Below are 21,606 nucleotides of genomic sequence, written 5' to 3'. Positions count from 1 at the left end.
ATTTGTTTCGTGTTGGTTCGATAATTGGTTTAAATAACTGGTCTGTACCCTGTTTAAATTCCACATGAGCTTCCTGGCGTTGTTGCAGCTGATGTACGGCAAAATCATGTGCTAGAATATATTTCCTAATTACATTAAACCTTTGTCTGTTTAATTTGGCTGTAATAAATTCCATAGCAAGCGCAGAATCACTCATTATTATTACAACAAAAATATATTCATAATAGAGTCAGTGTCCGTGAAGTTAAGAGGTACGGACAAACTATCTATCGACCTGTGCAGACTTACCTTATGTTTTTTTTCCCAGTAGCGCGCGACTGACATATTGTCAGTGTTTAACAACAGTTATTAAATGATGCAGAATGGTGCCTGCAATGGATCGATAAAAGATGAAATATCGTTAAATGGTTAATTGCAAATTTATAAAACTTAATCGAGTTGCTCTTGCCTCTTCCGAACCCCCAAAAGGGTATTCATTTTATAACACCCAGGTTCATATGAGGGGGCGCTTGAATACATTAATGAACTAAAACAGCCCTTTGAATCTCTTAAATTAGTTTCGCACTTCGCTATTCCTCAAGGGGTGTGTTCACACATAATTAGACAAAAAGAGCAACGAGAAAGGAACTATACAAAACTATGAAAATTCTCCAAGAACGTTATTCATCGTATAATCAACATCTATCAACCTGGTCTCAGCCATTTTCTTTTTGAACAGATTAAGAAATCAGCATTACCACAGGTAAATTTAACAATCTTACAAGCCTCGGATTGCCTTTTACATAACTGATCAGTCAACGCTGCTTTCCTGAAAATAACATTTGTGTCAAGTCATATTACGAAAACGGGATCTATTTTGTGTGTTTGTGCGTGGAGGTGGGACAAACCAACAAGTCGCCCCCCTTTTGCTGCTAGGAAACTTACGTTTGCATATGACACATTAAAACTGATCCATAGAGTGTGACAATGCAAATGGATATAATCATGCGAATCACGCAGCTCTGAGAATTTTCTCAGATGTACAAATAGTGTCTGACTTTCCATTCACTGGCTTGTATATCACTTGTTGTTAAATTACGTAACTTGACTTTACGTAAATACTGCTAAATATAAGTAGAAACAAAAACAAACAGCTGATTGATATCAAGGCATCGTTACTGCCAAATGGAGGATTAAATTGTAATAGCGATATACAATTTTCTAATTCAATGCTATGAATATTAATTACACATATTTACAGGTGAGACAATTTACCTACATACAAAATATATCAAAAGATATGAACATATATGCCTAAGCAGGAGGTTGATTTTTTGAAGAAAGAGTAACCTTTTTGTAATGCATATATGCTTGTTAATTTTGGCAACAAAGATTTCTTCTCCATACATAGCACCTCGTCAATAGGTGAACGTTATATCATTATACTACTATTAAATCATTGCATATATACCGATCATCCATGATGAAAACAGACCGAAAACACAACCACACAGTCTAGCAATCGCTCACCATACACCCTATCCCCCACAACTCACAAATAATGGCTGCTGAAAAACACAAACACACACACAAATAACATACATACATACATACATACATACATACATACATACATACATACATACATACATACATACATACATACACATTCACACATACATACATACATACATACATACATACATACATTCGTACATACATACATGTTAAACCCTATAACAGCAAGATAAACACATACATAAATACAGTAGTACGTTAGGGTTATTGTGTTACTAAATGCAGAACACTGATTTAAACAAAGTTTATAGTTTATAATGGACTATCATATATATTATTCCTCATTGAGCTCTTGTGTACGATATTTTTGGACTCGAGTAACCATTAATATGTAGTTTTCTTTTAACTTTCATAATATAGCATACAATGAATATAAATATGACTTTACGTTAAGACATGATCATAATTGTTCCATTAAAAGGCTTCATAATTCAAGGTTAACTTGCTTTATAACAAGGCAGAAGTCTAAATGAGTATATCTCTCTCATATTTGTCTCTCTCTCTCCAGCATGATTTCATTTCTCCTTTACGTAATTTTGGAAGAATTTATCTTTATAAACTTGTGTCCATTCAATTTTTTTCCGTACTTTACTTTTAAATGGTACCGTGTGTTCCATTAATAAACTAAAAGCCAGGCACAAACAAAATTTGTGGGCGACTCATCCAATCATTCTTTTCTAAAGAAACGACCTATGATGACAAGCCAACAAATCTATGAAGTTCTTTGTTACACATACTCCATTCTAACAGCACTTTTTCATTATCCAACTGAGAATGTGTTATATATAATACCACCGTTTATGTGGATAAATCAGGCTTTGCTATTGATAGATTTAAACTTCCTATTTCATTATCCGACTGAGAATGTGTCATATATAATACCATCGTTTATGTGGATAAATCAGGCTTGTAGCTATTGATAGATTTAAACTTCCTAATATCTGAAGATTGGTGGAGTTTGATAATGCGTATTGAGTTGTCTAGTTGTATTATTAGCTTCACTGACCTGATCCAAAGCAGTGATATTAACAAATCATCTTTTTGGTACTGTGTTGAAAGGTAATTTAGTCTTTTCCAAAGGTTGTTTCTACTGGTACGATAATTGATCTTCTCTGTTGACATGTCAGGTAAGTCTGAGACATTTTTATATGCAAAGACAAATACATTACTAACACAACCTGGCAAATTGAGGGGTTGGAACGCATGACTGATTATTAACTGCGAAAGAAAATGTAGTGTTTGAATGGTTATATCTTCTAAACATTTCGTAAGATAAATATCGCAAAACGTGTCATCTATCCACTTCACGAAAGTCACACATACAGATACAAATTATATCTATCTATCTATCTATCTATCTATCGATCGATCGATTCATCCATCCATCTATCTATCTATCTATCTATCTATCTATCTATCTATCTGTCTATCTATCTATCTATCTATCTATGTGTGTGTATGTGTGTTTGTGTTTGTGTGTGTGCGCGTGTGTGTGTGTGTGTGTGTGTGTGTATGTGTACTAGCTAACACAGTTTTTAACTATGTTATGTTTAACTGCCGACATTTACATTCATTATGTTATAACAGCATAATAGCTTAGTTAGGCAACTGGAAAATACATTTTCTCTAAATCATGCCGATCAGTCGATGAACTGTGTGTGTGTATATATATATATATATATATATATATATATATATACATATATATATTAGACAATGGAGACTACTTCCAGAAAAGGTAGGGGTTAACAGGTTGTCATGGATCGTGCTAACAGTTATGTGCTAAGAGATCTATTATCTTGCATAAGGTCAGTTGTACACAAATTCAAGTAACAATTAAAAGCCATTTTGTTATCTTCTACATTTAATTTAGTTAATGTTTCGATGAAATTATATTTTTTTCTTTTTAAATCAGGTTACATGACCACTACTTTATTTTGCAACAAAAGAAGATACAATTATTTTAGACCGCCAGAAATTATCATGACACAATTAGATGGATACAAGTTGTTCCTGAGATATGTTATTGTGTCGGATACAACTTGTCTCTATTACATTTATTCTGTCATTATGATGTTACACTTCTTCTACATTTTCTTTGGACCTAATACATTCAATGTAGTTGTCGCTTTATCACAAAATTGGCTATGTCCCTCCAAGATATTAGGATGGCCTTTGGTTCGATGTACATGACATTTCTCTGAGTTTATACGTACTGTGTGTCCAATCGTACTCTACTTACCTTCCTCAATGATGTCCAATATGGGATTATATTGTCTTTCAATTAGAGTGTCACGAGTGGGTGGACAAAACGTGCCTCCCACATTGACTCTGTCCCTAAGATTTCACGCTATGTTGGATTGAATTGGTATCTCATACTGACTCTGCCCTACGATATCACACATTGATTTATAAAATTCGACTCCACTTGACACTGTCCCTTACATGTCAAACTTCTTTAGATGAATTTCATATCTCATGCTGTCTCTGTTCCTAAGATTTCGCACTTGGTTAGACAAAATTTAATCTCCCACATTGCCTCTGTCCATAACATCATTGTTCGATTGATACAAGTAATAAATAAGATATAGATGTTTGATACTCCACAACATACAATTTGCCGTTATTCAATACCGATTACATTACGATCTTTGATATGTATGGTCTAATATATAAAAGACTATATGTACCACATGTCTTAATTGTTGAAATTCTGTCATGAATATTTAAATGCATAAAATTTTAGCGAATGTGACAGTTTTTAATAGTCGGCTTTTCTGAATCCATTGTCTAGTCGGTGTCATGCAAACAAGCATATGTGTTTGTGGTCAATACAATAAGTGGCAATAGACAGTCAACCAAGCATTTAGATGTATAGCTAATTTAATAAGTGGCGGTAGACAGTCAACGAAAATGTTATATTGATAGATATTATAAGAAGTGTCTACTGACAGTCAACCAAACAGTTATCTTCATGCCTAGTATAGCAAATAGCGCTAGACAGTCCACCGAAAAGTTCCTGGCTAATATACTAAGTGGCAGTAGGGTGTCAAACAAAGTTTTATTCATGGCTAGAATAATAAGTGGCGATAGACGGCGACCAAAGAAACCCATGGACATGTATAGTGTAAGCAGAAGAAGAAGAGGCCTAGTAGAGTGTAATTTTACTTACAAAAAAATAAAAAAAAAATAAAAAACGATAAAGGCATCGATAATGATTAATTTGTTTCTTCTTGAAGATGGTTTTTATGGTGATGTTGTTGATGAAGGTAATGTCGATTGATGCTTCTCTTAAAAAAGTATTAATGCTGTATTTTTCCACAAAATAATTACAGGTCAGTTCAGTTCCACTACAATTTTGTTGGTATATGTCTACGTGATCCTGCTGAATTTGTTTCGTAAATCGTACACGAGTATCTATGCAGGCACATCCTCATTGGCTACACATTACCTGCACATATTTCCTTTTGTGTAAAAGTCAACTCATCAGTGTTTACGCCCGCATTTAGAATTATGACTTTATTTATTTCAAGTTCATTTCTTCTTTAACATCTGATATGTAATTCAATATTTGCTGGTTTCATACTCACGAAGGCCAAGCAGGTACTGCTGTCTTGGTGTGGCATTTGAAATTGCATTTAGCTCACATTCCTCGGCAGGAATTAGACAAAAACGCACATGACGTGCAGTTTAAAATCTGCCATAACAATTTGTTCTGAATGCTTGTACAATGGCCCTGGTGAGGGCGTTTTGTGGTCTCTTGCATCGGAAGCAAAGGGACAATGCCGAGGGCACGACCGATCTTGTGAGGATTGTTTAACAAATTCAACACGATGCTTTGCGGAATAATGTCCAGTTTTTTATGGGTTTGATGTCATCGCTGGAGTTCTTTCCATATTTGTATTTCACTGCTATAAGACGTCTGTCTTGAAACTGTCTGAGCAAAATAGTCGTCACAGAGGCCTTATGTGTGTCTTCCGTGTCCCTATGTCGAAATATTTCTTCCAAATATCCCACGAAAACTGCAGGCAAACATTTTAGCAGATTCTTTCCAAAATCAATTAACTTTAAATTCCACGAGTTAAGTAAAATCAATTAGACGTATTTTGGTAGTTGATGAGAATAAGGTGAGTGGTACATCACTAAGATGGTTATTATGTAGGAAAAGTATCTCAAGATCGTTGTTCTTTGATAACATACATGAAACAATTGTCCATAGTCTGCATTTTGTGCAATTGATTCTTGGACAAGTCTAGTATCTTCAGAGAAGGAAAACTTCTTATAAAAGATGGTGATATATATTCTATATTGTTGGTTCTTTTTACGGAGAGCCCTTGAAACATTTTCTCCAGGAACAACTCTACGTCGAGAAGCTTTGATTCCAATTAAAGATAGATATTTAAGTTTGCTCTGTTTTCCGTTCAATGCTGCATCAACTAAATCTGTAATGTGTATAGCATATATATAGTTTTCATTTTCTAAATGTCAGATATTGCTTGAAATAACCAGTAATCGTTAATATTAAAGCACTAGGTAGTTACACAAACATGAAATGGATCCACATTTACAAATGTAATTATTGTAGTTTGCGATGAGATAATAAATGGGGTAATGCAATTCAAAGAGAGCTGCATTTATTATCACATTGAATATCAAAAGGTTTAGTCAATGTGATAATTAATACACTAGATTAAAAAGTAATTATAAGTATATATTTGCACATATATATTTTAGTTTGTATATATGTATATAAAATTGGGCATATATTATAAAACCGATATTAAAGTTTTGTTTTAATCATGAAGACTCAAAACATATTAGTTGATCTGGGACACTAATTTTGTTGTTAAGACAGTTATGATAATATAGCTTTTCTTTCGTTTTCTTGTCTGCAGAGACGAGCTGTAGAGTTTAGGAAGACCGTACGATTTTTGATTAATTGATATTCAGAGATTGTATCTGTGGTTGCAAATTTTGATTTGAAGTTATCGTAGGTTTTGGTGTTGCTGTGGCTGTTGCTGTAAGGTGCTGAGATAGATGTAAATAAACTTAAGGTACATTGGAGACTGAACACATCCCACTGGATTACCAATTTGTAAAACGGTGAATTTTAAACGAGTGATTATCCAAAAGATCAGTCACTGTTTAGTACCAACAGAAACAGTGTTGGTAAATTCAATGATGAATGTGACGGAAGGCAATCGAAGAGTATGTATAACTGCGTCTTAAAATATCTTTGACTTTGTTTGAATCACGAAGCGATAAGAACATCGAAAATGTAAATACAGTTCCAGGGCTTTTGCCTCGAAACATCTTTGCTATGATATGAGTGTGAGCTCACACACACGTCAAACTGATCAGGGCAAAGAAATATCGCACGTTTGTGTATCACTACACCATGGTGATTGTGCCTCCGTCTGATACCAATGGATGGATATTCTTCAACGGAATTTCGATTTACGCATACTGATACAAAGCCTACGGTAGATGCTCAAGTTCAATAAATAGACCTTGGTTGTAATTTTAGGAATGACTTACCATTTTCGTCTCACAAAGGATGTACTAGTTGGACATTAAGTTCGACTTTAAAATTATAAAGCTCTTTCGATTCCAGGAAATTCACATGGATCTAAACTTGTAAATGCATCGAGGGACGATACCAGGCCAGTAGCACCACACCTCCCGACTTCTAGTCCTACCGTTTACTACAGATGCGGAGGCAAATCGTTTTCAAAAGAGTCTAATACAGATGGCTGTACAACTGAATTATATATGACTGAGACGATATTCTTCCGGATAGGCACAGCATGTTTTAATGCAATTGTGTGTGTGATGTTATAATTCAGTGTTGCTTTGACTTATCGAAGCCATGCAATCCACTCGTGTGATTTTTATTTACGATGTATTAACAATTTATTGCGTGTTCTAATGTGTGAGTTACCGTTCTGCAAGTGTGTGGTTAAATCATTCCACAATGGTTTCATAACTATGTATGCCGACGTGTCCTCGACGAAGAACATATTCATTTTAGTTAATAGTGCAGCAGAGAATTCGAGAATTTTGGATGAACATGTAATTCATCTTTCCATTAATTGCGTAGACTGTAATGTTTCTCGGACGGTTTCTTATATGCTTTTGTATCTTTGTTTATCATATCAGTATATTTGATCTCAATCGGATGAATTGCTTTCTCCTTTGATGACCCATCAGGAAATTCATCTGCATGTGTGGGATTAATTGCATTCAATTCATGGATGAGACCTGCTTCAGCAAGTTGATGGGCACAACTATCACGTCTTGCTTCGTACACGAGATCATGTCGATAAATATTTGCATCATTGATGATTATAGATGTTTCCAAGATTTGGCTGGTTTGTAGAATCAAGTTGTAAATCCATCCTTGCACAAGGCCCACGGTAGTTGTAACTAAGTCCCAGATTGTGCCACAGCCATTAATCACCAAGTTATTTGTCCCACGACACTCCGAGTAGTCTTGCTAATGTAGCTATGATTTCAATGCCTCCTATGCTTTCTCAATAAACGAGAACTTCTTTCATCCACAACTAATATAATTTTCAGTTATCACAATACCAATATGTGCTTGAACTCTAGTTGTATTTGCAGTACGAGTGATCATGCAGCATTGCACACGATAATAAAGTCCTGACTGTGTTTTTAAAAAACTGCTCCAATATGTAATTACGAAACACGAAAGATCTCCTACATGAGAAGATACCTATGTTTTCTTTCACTGTCCTTCTGCACTTGTAATGATAAGGCATCCTAAGCATGGTGACAAAACTCAGCTTGTGCGTTAATCGTGGATCCTTCCTCGCCTCTAAACTCCATTACCAGCTGTCCTCGATGTTGAGTTACTTTATTATTGAGGGGTTGGTAGAGGTGTAAACAGATACCTAACTCGAGTGTTTCAGTCATGGAGGGGTTAGGGTCTCGTGCAGCTGGATGTGGACGCATTGGGTATCAAATGATTTCAAACAGTCCCACTTACTGCTCTAGTATGCTGATATTTTATCTGGCAGTAACATTAGAAATAGAACGAAACTAACTGGAACAGAAAAACAGAACTAACACAGAACTGCAGAATATCGAGCGCGAAAGAGTACATCCTCAAGGGAAACACAATAACTCGCCCACTACGTCTTAAGCCCGAGACGCTTTTCATGAAGTCAGTGAAAGCTGTTCAAGAGCAGGCTAATTAAGTGAAAGCTGTTCAAGTGCAGGCTAATCAAGCAAATGCTTTGGGATTGTAAGCATAAGAATGAATTGTAAATCAAACGCTTCTTGTATTGGGACGCGACAAGTACCAAGCAACCTGTGTACTATTGATTACGCAGACATAAATCAAAATCTTAAACGCTGTGGCAACCAAATTATGATCAGGGGTGTCAAAGCACAAATAAAATAAACATAAATAGATAATATAATAATTAGGATCGAAGAGATCCAAGTTTCTGATCTTGACCAAGTACTAATAATACAAAAGTAAAACATTCCATCGACAAAATTTCACAACTGCAGCAGCAACAGCAACGGCAAAACAACTAAGACAATTGGTGCAAAATTTGAATACCTAGAAGAACAAGAACAATTAATATCCTTGCGATACTATATTGGTATGAACAAAACCGCCTTCTTGTTCAGGTATAAATAAACGTCATCTCGTTTCTGATATCGGTACTGAAGTAGATGGGTCTGTTGATCCAAAACGACAACAATCGCAAGTGCCCGAGCTCAAATTTCAGAAGCGTATTGGTGGGTTGGAAAATAACGTGGCCATTATTCCGCCCATCTACACTCCTGGCAAAGACGTTCGATAGCTTCTTACCAATCCGATTCGAGGTATTGTAGCGTCTAGCAAAGCAGTTGTTACGCTGGAGTGAAAGCAGACATTGTCTCAGTACTCGTCAGTCTATGCCTCTTAGTTAAGACAAGGATGGGTTTAAAATTACTTCTCCATTGATTAAATGTGGTTCCCGTATGATCCTGAATTGTTACGACAGCGCGTCATCATCGATACAATAGTCAGGGGCATTGAAAAGATTCAGAAATCGCTAGAGAAATGCAACAATGCAGAATTGGGAGCGACGCATGAAAGATCTTTTGCCGTATCTCGTGTTTTGTAGATCGATTTACATAGCAACACCAAATTTGTCTGCAAAGATCAAATTGTTAAGTGAAGAATTTGGACAACCATTGTTTTGAGTGGGGATTTACAGAATTATATCCGGAATTAGACAATCAAAATAGTCCTCAGACGTACGGGCGACACCAGGACAAACCCAACATTGGTGATATCGAGTTTCCAGTGCAAATGACCCAAGCCACACCAAAGAAATTGGAAACACTGAACCCAGGTAGAGCTGTTAATGTTTTCACGTACGCCGAAGGATTGTATAAATTGTCACAATTATTCATCGGTCGCCACAAACGAATTCTGATTGATTTGTTGATGCTGAGTGAAACAAACAAAACTCTGAATCAGTTTCGTATTGCATATGGATGAAGGACCTATATCGGCTTCTTAGCCGTCACAGCAGATATATAATTATAACTTTTGCATGTCTTTAGCGATCAAGAGGTCCATATCAGTCACGAAATGTACTGCCGCGGTATCAATGAAAAACTATAGATAACAATCGTGGCAGAGCCTAGTAAAACACCCTTAAATTTGCTGCAGTGCAGCGAAATATAAAGGTTCCCTACATCATTTACGTGGATTATTAAAGTCTGAATGAGGCGGTGGAAATAGACACCGAGTCTGAGCAGACAAGTCGCAGATCAATTTCCGTGCGGGTATTTTATGTTGTGGTTCGATGTTATGGTAAATCGGAGATGATAGTTTTTTATTGTGCTGTGAGTGAGTGTGAGCGATCCAGGCACAGAGATGTATTCCACAGATCGATATAATTCACAGCAAAATGGATTCGACAGCAGGTTAATTGGCAAGCATGCGTGACATTGAGGGAGGTTAACATTTGTGAATTTGCTGCAGACACTTACTGCTTGCTGGATTTGTGGAAAGGCTTTTACAGACAAAGAACAAAGCCAAGCTGACGATGAAAGAAAAAGTTCGGTTTAAAATGTTTGCGATCATTTTAAAATCATCATAGCAATTATGACTTTGGAGGGCTACTTGACTATGCAAAAAGTAGCCACGGCGTTCAAGTTTTGAGTAATTCTGAACAACATTGAAAAATGCATGACCTTTTGGCTTGGTCAGATTCATTTCATTGACTGTTTAGTTTATGAACTCTTCACTGGAAAAGCTACTGAGTAACCTGACAACGGAGAACTTCAAAATCACTTGTGTTGGATGTCTCGGTGTATAAATCCGTACGCTTTTGCAAACACTTCGAAGGATAATACTAGGTCAGTGACTCGGCGTTGTGGCCAGCATTCCAACTCGACAGGCAAATACAAATACCAAACAAGTTTTGGATCTGTCGGCTTGTAACGGTGCCGGCTGTGGACATAATTGTTTTAGCAACAGTAATGGCCTTCCGTCTAATTCACTATTTGTGCTGATTCTTTAGGATTGATACTTTGTATTTATAATGAGAGCCACACAAGTCAATCTTGATTTTCATGCCTCTTTGAACAATCCATTTTGCGATTCTTTCTTCCAATGCTGGTTTAATCGCAATCAAATCATAGACGTGATCCAAGTCGGCAAGTGGACGTCCACGGATAAACTTGGATTCGTGTTATACAATGTCATGAGTGTAAAGCTCCGCATTGATTGGTGCTTCACGGGACTTGGGTTGGTTCCGAGTATTGAGTCGTTGATTCAGTCGCGTACCAGGCTTGAGATAACTGTAACTAGGCAGATGCTACTCCCAGAACATTTATTCCACTGTGTCCATGGTAACTTTGTTGATGCAGTCGAGATGTCACCGCCACCAGTGACTTATTTTAGCTTGGACCATGCAAGCATAAACTTGTTTGCTCCAAATTAAGTATAAGTTCGCGTACCCCTTGATTGTTTTAACTCGAGTTGGATTTATAGAGCCTTTTTCTCACGACACCATACACTATATAAAGATATGCTCTGATCATGGCGATCGATCATTATTCAACGGTGTCATTTAACAGGAAATTCGCAGACGACGTTTCAATGATCGATATCACTGCTAAAACCACACCTAGATCGTCAACTCTTTGTTACAAAACCGCCTATCTAAAAGCAGTTTTGGCACTAAACACTGGCCCTGCTTGATTAGACAAACAAACCTGTTGTTGATTATGATTGTATGATGGTCATCCAGTGATCGGTTGTACGTGATTGCACCATAGGCCGATGTTCTTATACTGTGCTCATAGATTTCCACAGGGTTTTGAGAAGATGTAACAATGCGACAGTCGATTTCTTTTCCATATCGGCGACGGCCCTACCATTGACAATGTGGATGCAAGCAAACTCAATATGACGGTATACGACGATATGTTGTTCGAGATCCAAGTCTATCCCGCACACATAATTTCACGAAGCCGATAAAAATGTCGGACGTGATTTATTTGTCTCAGCAACTGCAGAAACGATAATTAGTTTGCCACAGGTGATTGAGGAAGAACTTGGAAAGGTCCATAATATAGTCGCCAAAGGAAAACAGGCCTGTAGCCAGGAGGAAAAAAAGATTCTTGGCAAAATACAAGATGTGCCATCGGAGAAGGACACTGAGATCAAAACAATGACTCAATGCTTTAATAATGTAACTCGCCAGGGAATGCACGAAAATCGTATGAGTGTCGCTCTTGGCAGACCTTCTTACTGGAAAGTGTATCTGACGGTAAAAAAGTATGTAGGTGAAGAATTATGAAGATATTCTTTTTAAAATTGCAACTACAAGTTCAGGGTTTGTGCTGCTTAATCGACCAATTCCGGAACATACAGAATAAAAACAGGAACAAGCATCTATACCTGCACCAGCACCTGAGCAATTTAGCAATTGGCTGCTTAAACGAAATGTCCCTCAATTTAGATCAGACAAAGAACGAGACGAGTTGATAAAGAAACAAATAAAAGAGTGAAAAAAGTCTACATATAATGGCTCAGTTCAAAGAGCTTTTCGATTCTGAATTTAATATGGGAGAGCCCGTCTTACTAGGCCGAAGCAAACTAGATTTCCAGTATTACTCATACCTTGCCTAAGACCCCAATCCGTTAAAAATATAATTACAAATGCAAGATACCTCTCTGTTTTTCCTTCTCTGTGAAGCATTTTTGGATGTGGAAAGCTTGTAACAATTACAATGTCAATGCCCGACTTAGATTTTAGTGGCAGCATGGCTTTGTTCAACAGTACACGTTATATCGATGGAATGGAACTTGAATCCATTCTGGATGATGTAGACTTAGCCACAGCGATTCTCGGACTCGCCCGATATAGTGAGTATTGCCCGAGAACCGCTGGTCCAACCACGATGTTTCTCAAGTATGGAACATATCACGCTCACAGTTGAGCAAATATAATCAGACAGTCTCGAACTACGGCTGGCGATGCTGATGTAGCTGTATAATTTGTACCATTTTATACTCCTGAGTTTCACCTTGAATTTGAACAGCGCCGAGCATAACTTTGTGGAGATTCATTTAGGTTTCTGTGTGTGTGCCATTTCCTTCAGCAATATGTTTGTTTACAGAGATGCTTGAAAGTTGGTTTCAGCCCAAAACACGGTCACCTCGGTTCCTAAAAACAACTCCAACTATGCTATTTGGCGCGATGCAGGTACTCTTGCCATCCGATAAAGTTGTGTTAGATGCACTGACTTTGTGGATGCACGCGTTATCTCCCTTCATTGGGCACATAGTATCTCTTGAATTCCGCTTGCGAACCACATCAACAATGTCGTTTTTCGCATATATCACAGACGCACACGTACCACTAGTATTACACGGCAGTTTACCTGGCAGATAAATACCCAACGGTCTTATTGCACTAAAACACCTCCTCCTATCTTTTAACATTCAGTGCGAGGTAGTGACCGGGCAAATAATAAAATGATACTCGACAACTTAGAAGTGACTAAGCTCTCCTTGCTGTTAAACAATCAGGAACATTCGGCAGCAATTCGGATTAACCACACAGTTGCCAACCAAACTGCCCTTGCATATCAAATTGTTCATGGACATCGGCAAATGCCAAAGGAATTCACCGCAAGACTTTCGTACTCTTTACCATATTTATTACTTTTCACTGGAAGATCCGGATGTGTTCATTTAGTCCAATGTGAAATGATCCTTCCTGAGAAGACGCTGCTGTTGCAGGATGATAATGAGCGTGATCAAATCACCTATGTAAAATTCGTCATTACACCTGTAACGAATTTGAATAATAATGTCATACCACGAAGAAAAGGTCTGCCTTACTGAAAATAATTTGTGAAATGAAACTCGCATCAAAAACAATTGTGGATTCATATTAAGACTTTCTGAAGCAAGCTTAACTGGAAGTGTTCCTGATTGGTTGAAAAAACTCAATTCACTCAATTTAATGTTGAAAAACACAATATCGCTTCATTAAACTTAGCATTATCATAGTCAGAGTTGGCGCAAATGCAAGCGAAAGGAGGAGTATTTACTTTCATTCAAGAGATTCAAGCATTATTGCAGCGGTGGCTAAAGCGGTTTCAAACGCTTCAACTTTAGGAACAGAATCACGAATGGCTTTTACAAACGCAGTCGGTAGACGCATACTTAAGGATAAAGCCTCCGATTACGATGCACGAGTCGTCGAGTATCCTCAGTCATATGTATTCGATTACCCGGTCTACAAAGAGCGCGCGCCCGCTAACCAAACTTGACATGTGCGCGATAGCAAAATAGATCAATCAGTTTCGTGGTGTTTTTTATGCGAGATGAACTTGCAGAGACGATGCTACGCATATGCGATATAGGCATCGTCAATCTGGAACCATCCACTGGTCCTAGCACTCACTGGGTCACATAAATGGCAAGACCTCAGCATAATCTGTATTGTGACTCGTAAGGACTAGCACCTCCAGTCGAAGTGGTTAATTATATATATATCGGGACGTTGTTTAGGCGCTGAGTACAGAGTTGTCTACCGCTGGTTCATTCGACTATGCGTGTACGACTACGGTTGGATGGACCTTTATGCATTCATCTTGTCGTTCAAGCGTTGCGTGCACTGGAGCCTTCAACGACTCCGAAACCTCGTATTGATTTCACATTAAAGTATGTGCTTTGGTATGACTCAACCATTTATGTTCGTTACTCTGGTCGGCAACATGGTGCCTATGTGGATCTGAGCCGATTTATCAGCAATGTGAATCTGTTTTCGTTTACCAATCGCGTTGATTTTGGTCTGGATCCATGGTAGATTGTGATGTTTAAAAACCAATCTAGCAAATTGTAAACAGCTAAAACGTATATACAGAACATATTATTGTCAAGTTTAATGTCAATTTTGAGGTAAATGAATCTCCTTAAGGTCACTAACAACGGTGTATTTAGAGACTGCGGCGTGTTGAATGTAGTTTTCAAAAACTATGTTGATAACATTAATCATTCAGCAAGACAAAACGTGCAAGATGACTTTCACTATGAACCACAGTTTTTGTTTCTCCTAGCATATCATGGTTCAGTTGATTTTAGACACAATACTTGAACATATATGACAGCAAAGGAACCTAAGATAAATCTACTGAAAAGGATCTGCACGATCATTACTTGCATGTACTGTCTCCTGGAATAATTTTCTTAAGATCCACCAGTTAATGAACCTTGCAGGAAAATCATTATTTTGATTAATGTATCACAAGATCGTGAGATTCTCGATATAATAAAACTGGCAAGGACCAACAAGCGAATTCTGGTTTCTAACTTAGCATATTATCGTTCTTTGCATCACTTACCTTAAAATAATGTTAAGGTCTTCATTAAATGCAGCAACTGAAAACAATGATTTTGTTTTTCCAATTTTGTTTAGAAAAAGTATTAGCTTCTTAGTACTCTTTTGTTAGAATGGGATATAAAATATGTCTGTTAGGAATGGACTGCATTCTTTCCTCTGACCTACCTGCTGAATTAATCAGGTGGATGCTTTCGTGCAAGAAACAAATGCTGATTCAAACCTACTATTACTTAAAGTAAAACTTCAAAGCTAATACATTCGTAATGACATTCAACTAGTAATAAAACTCCTAAATGTTTGTTGGGACATGACTACTAGGTCATTTATTTCAACATCATACATGTGAAGAAAAGGGTAGGGAGACTGAACATTGCAATCTCCGGTGTTTGAAATTAGAGGCTTTTCAACGCGCTTTCAGTACGCTTAACATGACTATTCTTTCCAACGATTCATTTTCCCAAATTTGTCATCTTCACTCTAGTTCAGATGTACGGCACTTCTCTCTCCCTCCCTTCCTCTCTCTCTCTCTCTCTCTCTCTCTCTCTCTCTCTCTCTCTCTCTCTATCTCTCTGTCTCTCTTTCTCTCTCTCCAATCCAGAATACAATGGCATACTTAAAAGACCTAAAGAAAGTTACTGTCCCATTGTAATATAAAATCATTCATCTTTCATCAGTTTTAAATGCTGAACCAATCACCTTTGACCAACCATTAGGTTGTAAATGACAATATACTGCTTAATGCACTTCTGGCTTTCGGTCGAAATACAATAATATTTGTTTTACAATTTCACATGCCAAAAATACTAAGGACAATAAGTCATTCACAGCTTTGAAACAGAGAAATATAGACATATCCCTGAGCTTCATGGGATATTTGATCACTAGAATTTCTAAACGTAACACATATATAGATCACTTGAGTTTCATGGGACATTTCTAACCTGAGTAGCTGTGAATAAGCCGCTAAACTTCCTCTGCCTTCAAAGTGGCTCATTCAAACTTGTATTGTAGAGTCCTTCTCCACTCGTCAGAGATCAGTATAAATTCAAAAAATATGGGTTAAATTTTACCTATGAAAGAAGAATGTTGGGAAATTGAAGTGGCCATGCATTACCGTGTTAGTGAACATTGCAAGTACAATCATCGTTATATAGAAGCATTGCATAAACTGCAATCATACAGCAAGATAGTGTTTCTTCTTAAATTGATTATTATCATTCCACTACAGAACGAATAAATTAATTTACTTTACTTTACTCCGACCAACCCAGAGACAAAACTCATTTTGTCGGTATCGATAATAACTGTTGCAATGTGAGTCATTCTTTCAGCCATACATATATCATTGTTAACGGCCGTATCATTATTCATCGCAGAAAAAGTGTTGATCAGAGAAAGTACTAAATTTTGAATCATAGAAAACACACCAAAGTCTTAATCAGGAAAAAACAACTAAAGTGTTGAGAAGCTCTGTCAGTCACTTACAATATCTACTCATTGACATATCAGATATTGATGATATTTGCTACACTAGGCACAGTCTGATCAATAGCTATTATCTTGTGTTGATGATCATCGTAACACGACCACCAAAGATAATAATTATATTAGTCTATATTCCAAGTTTTATAAACATCAGAGCAGACTTATGCCCTATAAAATAGTTACAAACTCATCCAGTCAGAAGGTATACCCCATAATAAATCGGCAGGGACCTTGCACATTGTCAAATTCACACCAGATTATCATGCCATATGCCCGTGTTACAATTTGATCGAAATTGTATCAGGATCAGGGCTTCCAAAATTGTGAGCTTTTGGGTAGGCCATCTGAAATCATCCTTTGATTGGCAAAACCAACACGTACTATATTGTGTATTGGCTATAGCTTAAATTCTTACCTATATATGGTGCTAAAATCAATCACGTTTGTAAATATACTTCCAATTGCAGTGTAAATGACCGACCTTATCTAACAAGTCTAACAAGTTGATAGTAATTGTGGCAGTGCGATCTCAATCGACCCTCCATTAGGCGCTTTAATTGTGGTTCGAAAACCAATATTAAATAATGGCTGCGTTGACGTTGCTGACATTAGTGTGGTAGCCGGCCGCTCTGTGTTAGCGTTGTGTTAGCCGTGATCTGTTCAAGTCGTGTGGTTATTTTTGTGGTCATTATTATCTATACGGCGGATGTGGAGTTGGCAACGTTGGCAACATTGTTTCCTTTACTAGTATGTTTACGTTCTTTTGATATAGATAATACATATCATTGGTATGTTTACGTTCCTTTGATATAGATAATACATATCCCTAATTGCAGCGAATTTATTTTCGGATATTGCAACGTCGTTTAACTCCGTTGGCTGTATGGATTATATCTGTATACACGCATCTGTCGCTTCTACGTTATTGTGCTTGTGAAATTTGTTACCGTAATATTTAGGCATATTGTTCGCCTTAATATTAAGAATACTATCGACAAGAATAGCGACACCCGATTCAAACTACGGGCGAAATCACGTGTGTCGCTGACAACGAGTCGATTAACAGCGTTGTTTCAGCGACCAGCGAGTAGACCGCATATACAATATTGTCAATGACGATGATTCGTCTGAGATATGTTTTTCTTTTGTCATGGTCTAGTCGATTATTTCGTCAAGCGATGCCTTCCACACACCTGCTTGATTGTGGGATTCATTATGTTATATTCTAATTTACCACCTGTGGTGATTGAAAAACGAATTCCAGACATCAGGAATACGTCTCTGCGACTAGGGTTTTGTCTTCTGGATCCAGTATAATCGTTTCCTCTACATCTTGATTTAACAAGACTGACATGGTTCCGGAAACTCTATCGGAGGAGCGACGCCCTTGATATGTCGTGATGGCTGCTGTGTATACCGTCTTGATGATAGGAGTTGAATTAACAAAATCAGCGGTAATCTTTTTAAATTTTTTTGTCGATATCATCGAGTCGTGCGCGAATTTCAGAGAGCTTAATGTTAACAAGATTTGGATCTTTAAAGAATATATCGTTGATTAAATTTTGTTTCAACGAAATGTATCAAACGCGGTCACGTTATTATCATATTCAGCATTGAATATGGCCAATCCATCACTGATTGTAATTAACGAGGTCCTTATCGCGACATCTTACATTATCAACATTATCCGATAGATACGCTTGATTCTTTGATTTTTTGCGGCGTCTATAAGCAAAGACCGCTGTTATCGTTGGTCGCCGACAGATCAAGCGTACAGATCAATGTTGCCCTTACCTTTAGAAGATCTTTCCCTAATTAACTACCATTACTAACCATTAATCTGCATAAACCTACGGGCTGTATTATCTTGCAGGACTTCATGAGGGTTCGCTGATGACTCTGACAGGGCGTTAAGTACTGCTAGCCCATATGGACTACATATTTATGTACCCATTAATGCATGTGTTGGTAACGTTGAATACCAAATTGGTATGTCGCGGGCTAAGTCACTATATTTTAAAAATTCAAAGGTGGCTCCAATCCATACGAATCGAAATAAACAACGTGGATCAACCCCGTATGTAACCCAATGAGTACCTGGACCAAAGCGTCAGTTGAGAATAATGATTCCAGTTTCAACTCGGTTTGTTATTTCCGGTAACTGATCACGCATGGAAACATCTTTACAGTTTTTTATGTTTAACCCTTTAGAAACAGCAAGTAAACCAATTTTGGACAAGGAGAGTTTTAACGAAGTGTCCCTGGCAGACTCAGACTTGGCCGTGCTATATTTCTGGTAATCTTAGACCTCGTCCCGTTTTTAAGGTATTTATTCCGCGTCCTGTTGCATATTGCAATGCCACGCAGATCCAACGATACCAAGTGCAGCTGTTTTTGCAAGAGCTGGTGCTTCAGCGGCATCAAGGCTGCTATAGCAGCTAGAAGCGGAAATATACCGGCAGTTTTTGCTGTGTCGCTGTTCAATTCGCAGAAAGATCAAGTCGGATGCCAGTTTTGATTTCTTGGCTTCAATTTAGTGTTTGAGCTAACCTTCAGTCAGCGATAATGCATTTGGGCATTGCAACGCCTCTGATATCAGAGATATTTTTGCCCCAGAGTTTATTATTTGATGCTAATTGCATCTTTTTATCTTGACTGGGTGTCAGAGTAACGACGATGTGATGATATGACATTGTAACATCATGAATGATCTAATTGCATGTTTGAAAAAATTGCATGTTTGGAAAATACTTACACGTTTAGAAAACATTTACATGCTTCCTACTGGCTCATCAACGGATCTCATTCGTCCTCCAGCACCTTCAGGCAACAATATTTTGTCTGACAATATAAAAGCAATTGCACTGTAACCACCACAATGTCCGAATAAGTCGAGGTGTTCAGAAGAAAAGTTATAGATCCGATTCAACGTTGAGAAATCCCGCTGGGATATCTGCGACCAGAATCGACATTCTGATTACGCCCCGAAAAATCGCATCAAGCTATGATACACCCATGCAACGTTGTTTTTCTCAAAAGTTTTTATTTTGTCTTCAGATGGTTCTTGATTTCCATTTATCATCTATCAAACACCATTTGGTTCGCTGTCTGCTCTTTATACCTCTTGGCACGCCGAAATGCCACGAATATATGTCGTGGTGCTGAATTTCCTTGCTGTGATGCGATCTGCCATAAAAATGTTCCTGTTGTGCCCAGGGCTGTGTATGTGGTCATCGTCAGAAACGACAGCGTATACTTACCACCAATATCTATGAATGATAACAACCGCGTTTCTTCTGTCACTAATGGAATCATTGTTGGCATCCATAATGCTAGTCTTGTTAGTGTTACTTTACTAGCATCCATAATGCTAGTTTTGTTAGTGTTACTTTACCAGCACCACCAATTCCTGTATGCCGAATTGTATCGTTGAATGTGGCCCTTCGAACCAGTGTAACCGCATGTTTTGCTCTGAAGATAACGTTTTCAAAATGACTGCTGAATCCGAAGATATGTGACAGTGGTATCACACAGAAAAATCTACCATCAGCATTAACCTGAGATCGTCGTGATGCAAATCCCATGCTTAATTCTGGATTGGCGCTCTTCAGTGTCGCCAGATCAGCGGCGGGTCGGGCTATCACGCCGGCTGGTTATAGATTAACAGATATTGCCTGTGTTAATTGGAGCATGAGGCTGTGCATATCGTCTAGGTGGTCAGTACTGTCCTTCGCGAACATCATTGATGACCCGGTGGAACGTGAATAGTCATCGGAGTATCTTACAGGGCCAATATTTGCACTAGCAATATCAAACTTATCGAGACATGCTTCGATTTCTCTACCATCAGTGATATATCTGGCACTGTTAAAGAACGCCCTAATACAGTTGGTAACGAATCCACGTAGGCGGCACCATCTTTTTTCACAAGTTTACCATGAACTTCAATAAATGCCGCAGCGGGCAAGAAATACCTTGATGACACCTTGCCTTGTTGCTCGATTCATAAGAATAATACCGATAATCACGCATAGACTCATCCTTAATAATACGTGCATCCAAGCTTGAACATGTTATTATATTCGTTGTTGTCTACACCGATCAATTAGTGCTCTATCAGCGACGACGACGATCCAAACAACTACCATCTATTAGGTTTGTGGTTATTAATTTTTCATATCGGCTTGTTTTGTAAGAGATGGCCCACCAGTTAATTCTTTCATTTGTGGCTTGATTTTTTAATTTACTGATACATGCTGACATCACTTCGGTACCTTTTTTATTTGAATGCTTGCATAGGAATGCTTCACATTCTACTGTGGTTTTCGTCGTACTAATCGCTCTAGTCTGTGTTTGATTCCTGAGAATGCTTCACCAGCAAACTTACCAACCGTCACAATACCTTTCTCATGCCTAATTGCTTTAAAATCGGAATAGCTGTTGGGGCCATCCTTCTAAATAAATCTTGAATAACATCGTCGAGTCCATTTCCGTAGATAGCCTGGTAATCGTGAATTTATCACACTGACGCTTTTGAGGTCCAGGTTTATCATTGTGTATAATCATTTTATTTTGCTATAGCCGATCTAACTGATCACTCACTGTTGTAACCGTTGGTAATTTCATCTATCAGCGCTCTATAAACGCTACTGTCCATGACGCCACCGTA

The 21,606-nt window shown here is 37.8% G+C and overlaps 1 protein-coding gene across 1 annotated transcript in view; it reads left to right on the top strand.

The window, feature by feature from the left end:
* Nucleotides 1–2,574: 2,574 nt before the first annotated feature.
* Nucleotides 2,575–21,606, top strand: part of LOC149787008 (toll-like receptor 10) — a 43,294-nt gene continuing 24,262 nt past the window's right edge. Inside the window, exon 1 of the mRNA XM_089977555.1 lies at nt 2,575–2,684. The gene's annotated coding sequence lies outside the window, so the exon portion shown is untranslated. The remainder of the gene's footprint in view (nt 2,685–21,606) is intronic.

Source organism: Sinohyriopsis cumingii, chromosome 12 (assembly GCF_028554795.1).
Source record: "Sinohyriopsis cumingii isolate HCF-2022 chromosome 12, ASM2855479v2, whole genome shotgun sequence".
NCBI lineage: Eukaryota > Metazoa > Mollusca > Bivalvia > Unionida > Unionidae > Sinohyriopsis > Sinohyriopsis cumingii.
Note: the sequence above shows the minus strand (reverse complement) of the source record. Positions and strands in the feature narration are given on the sequence as shown.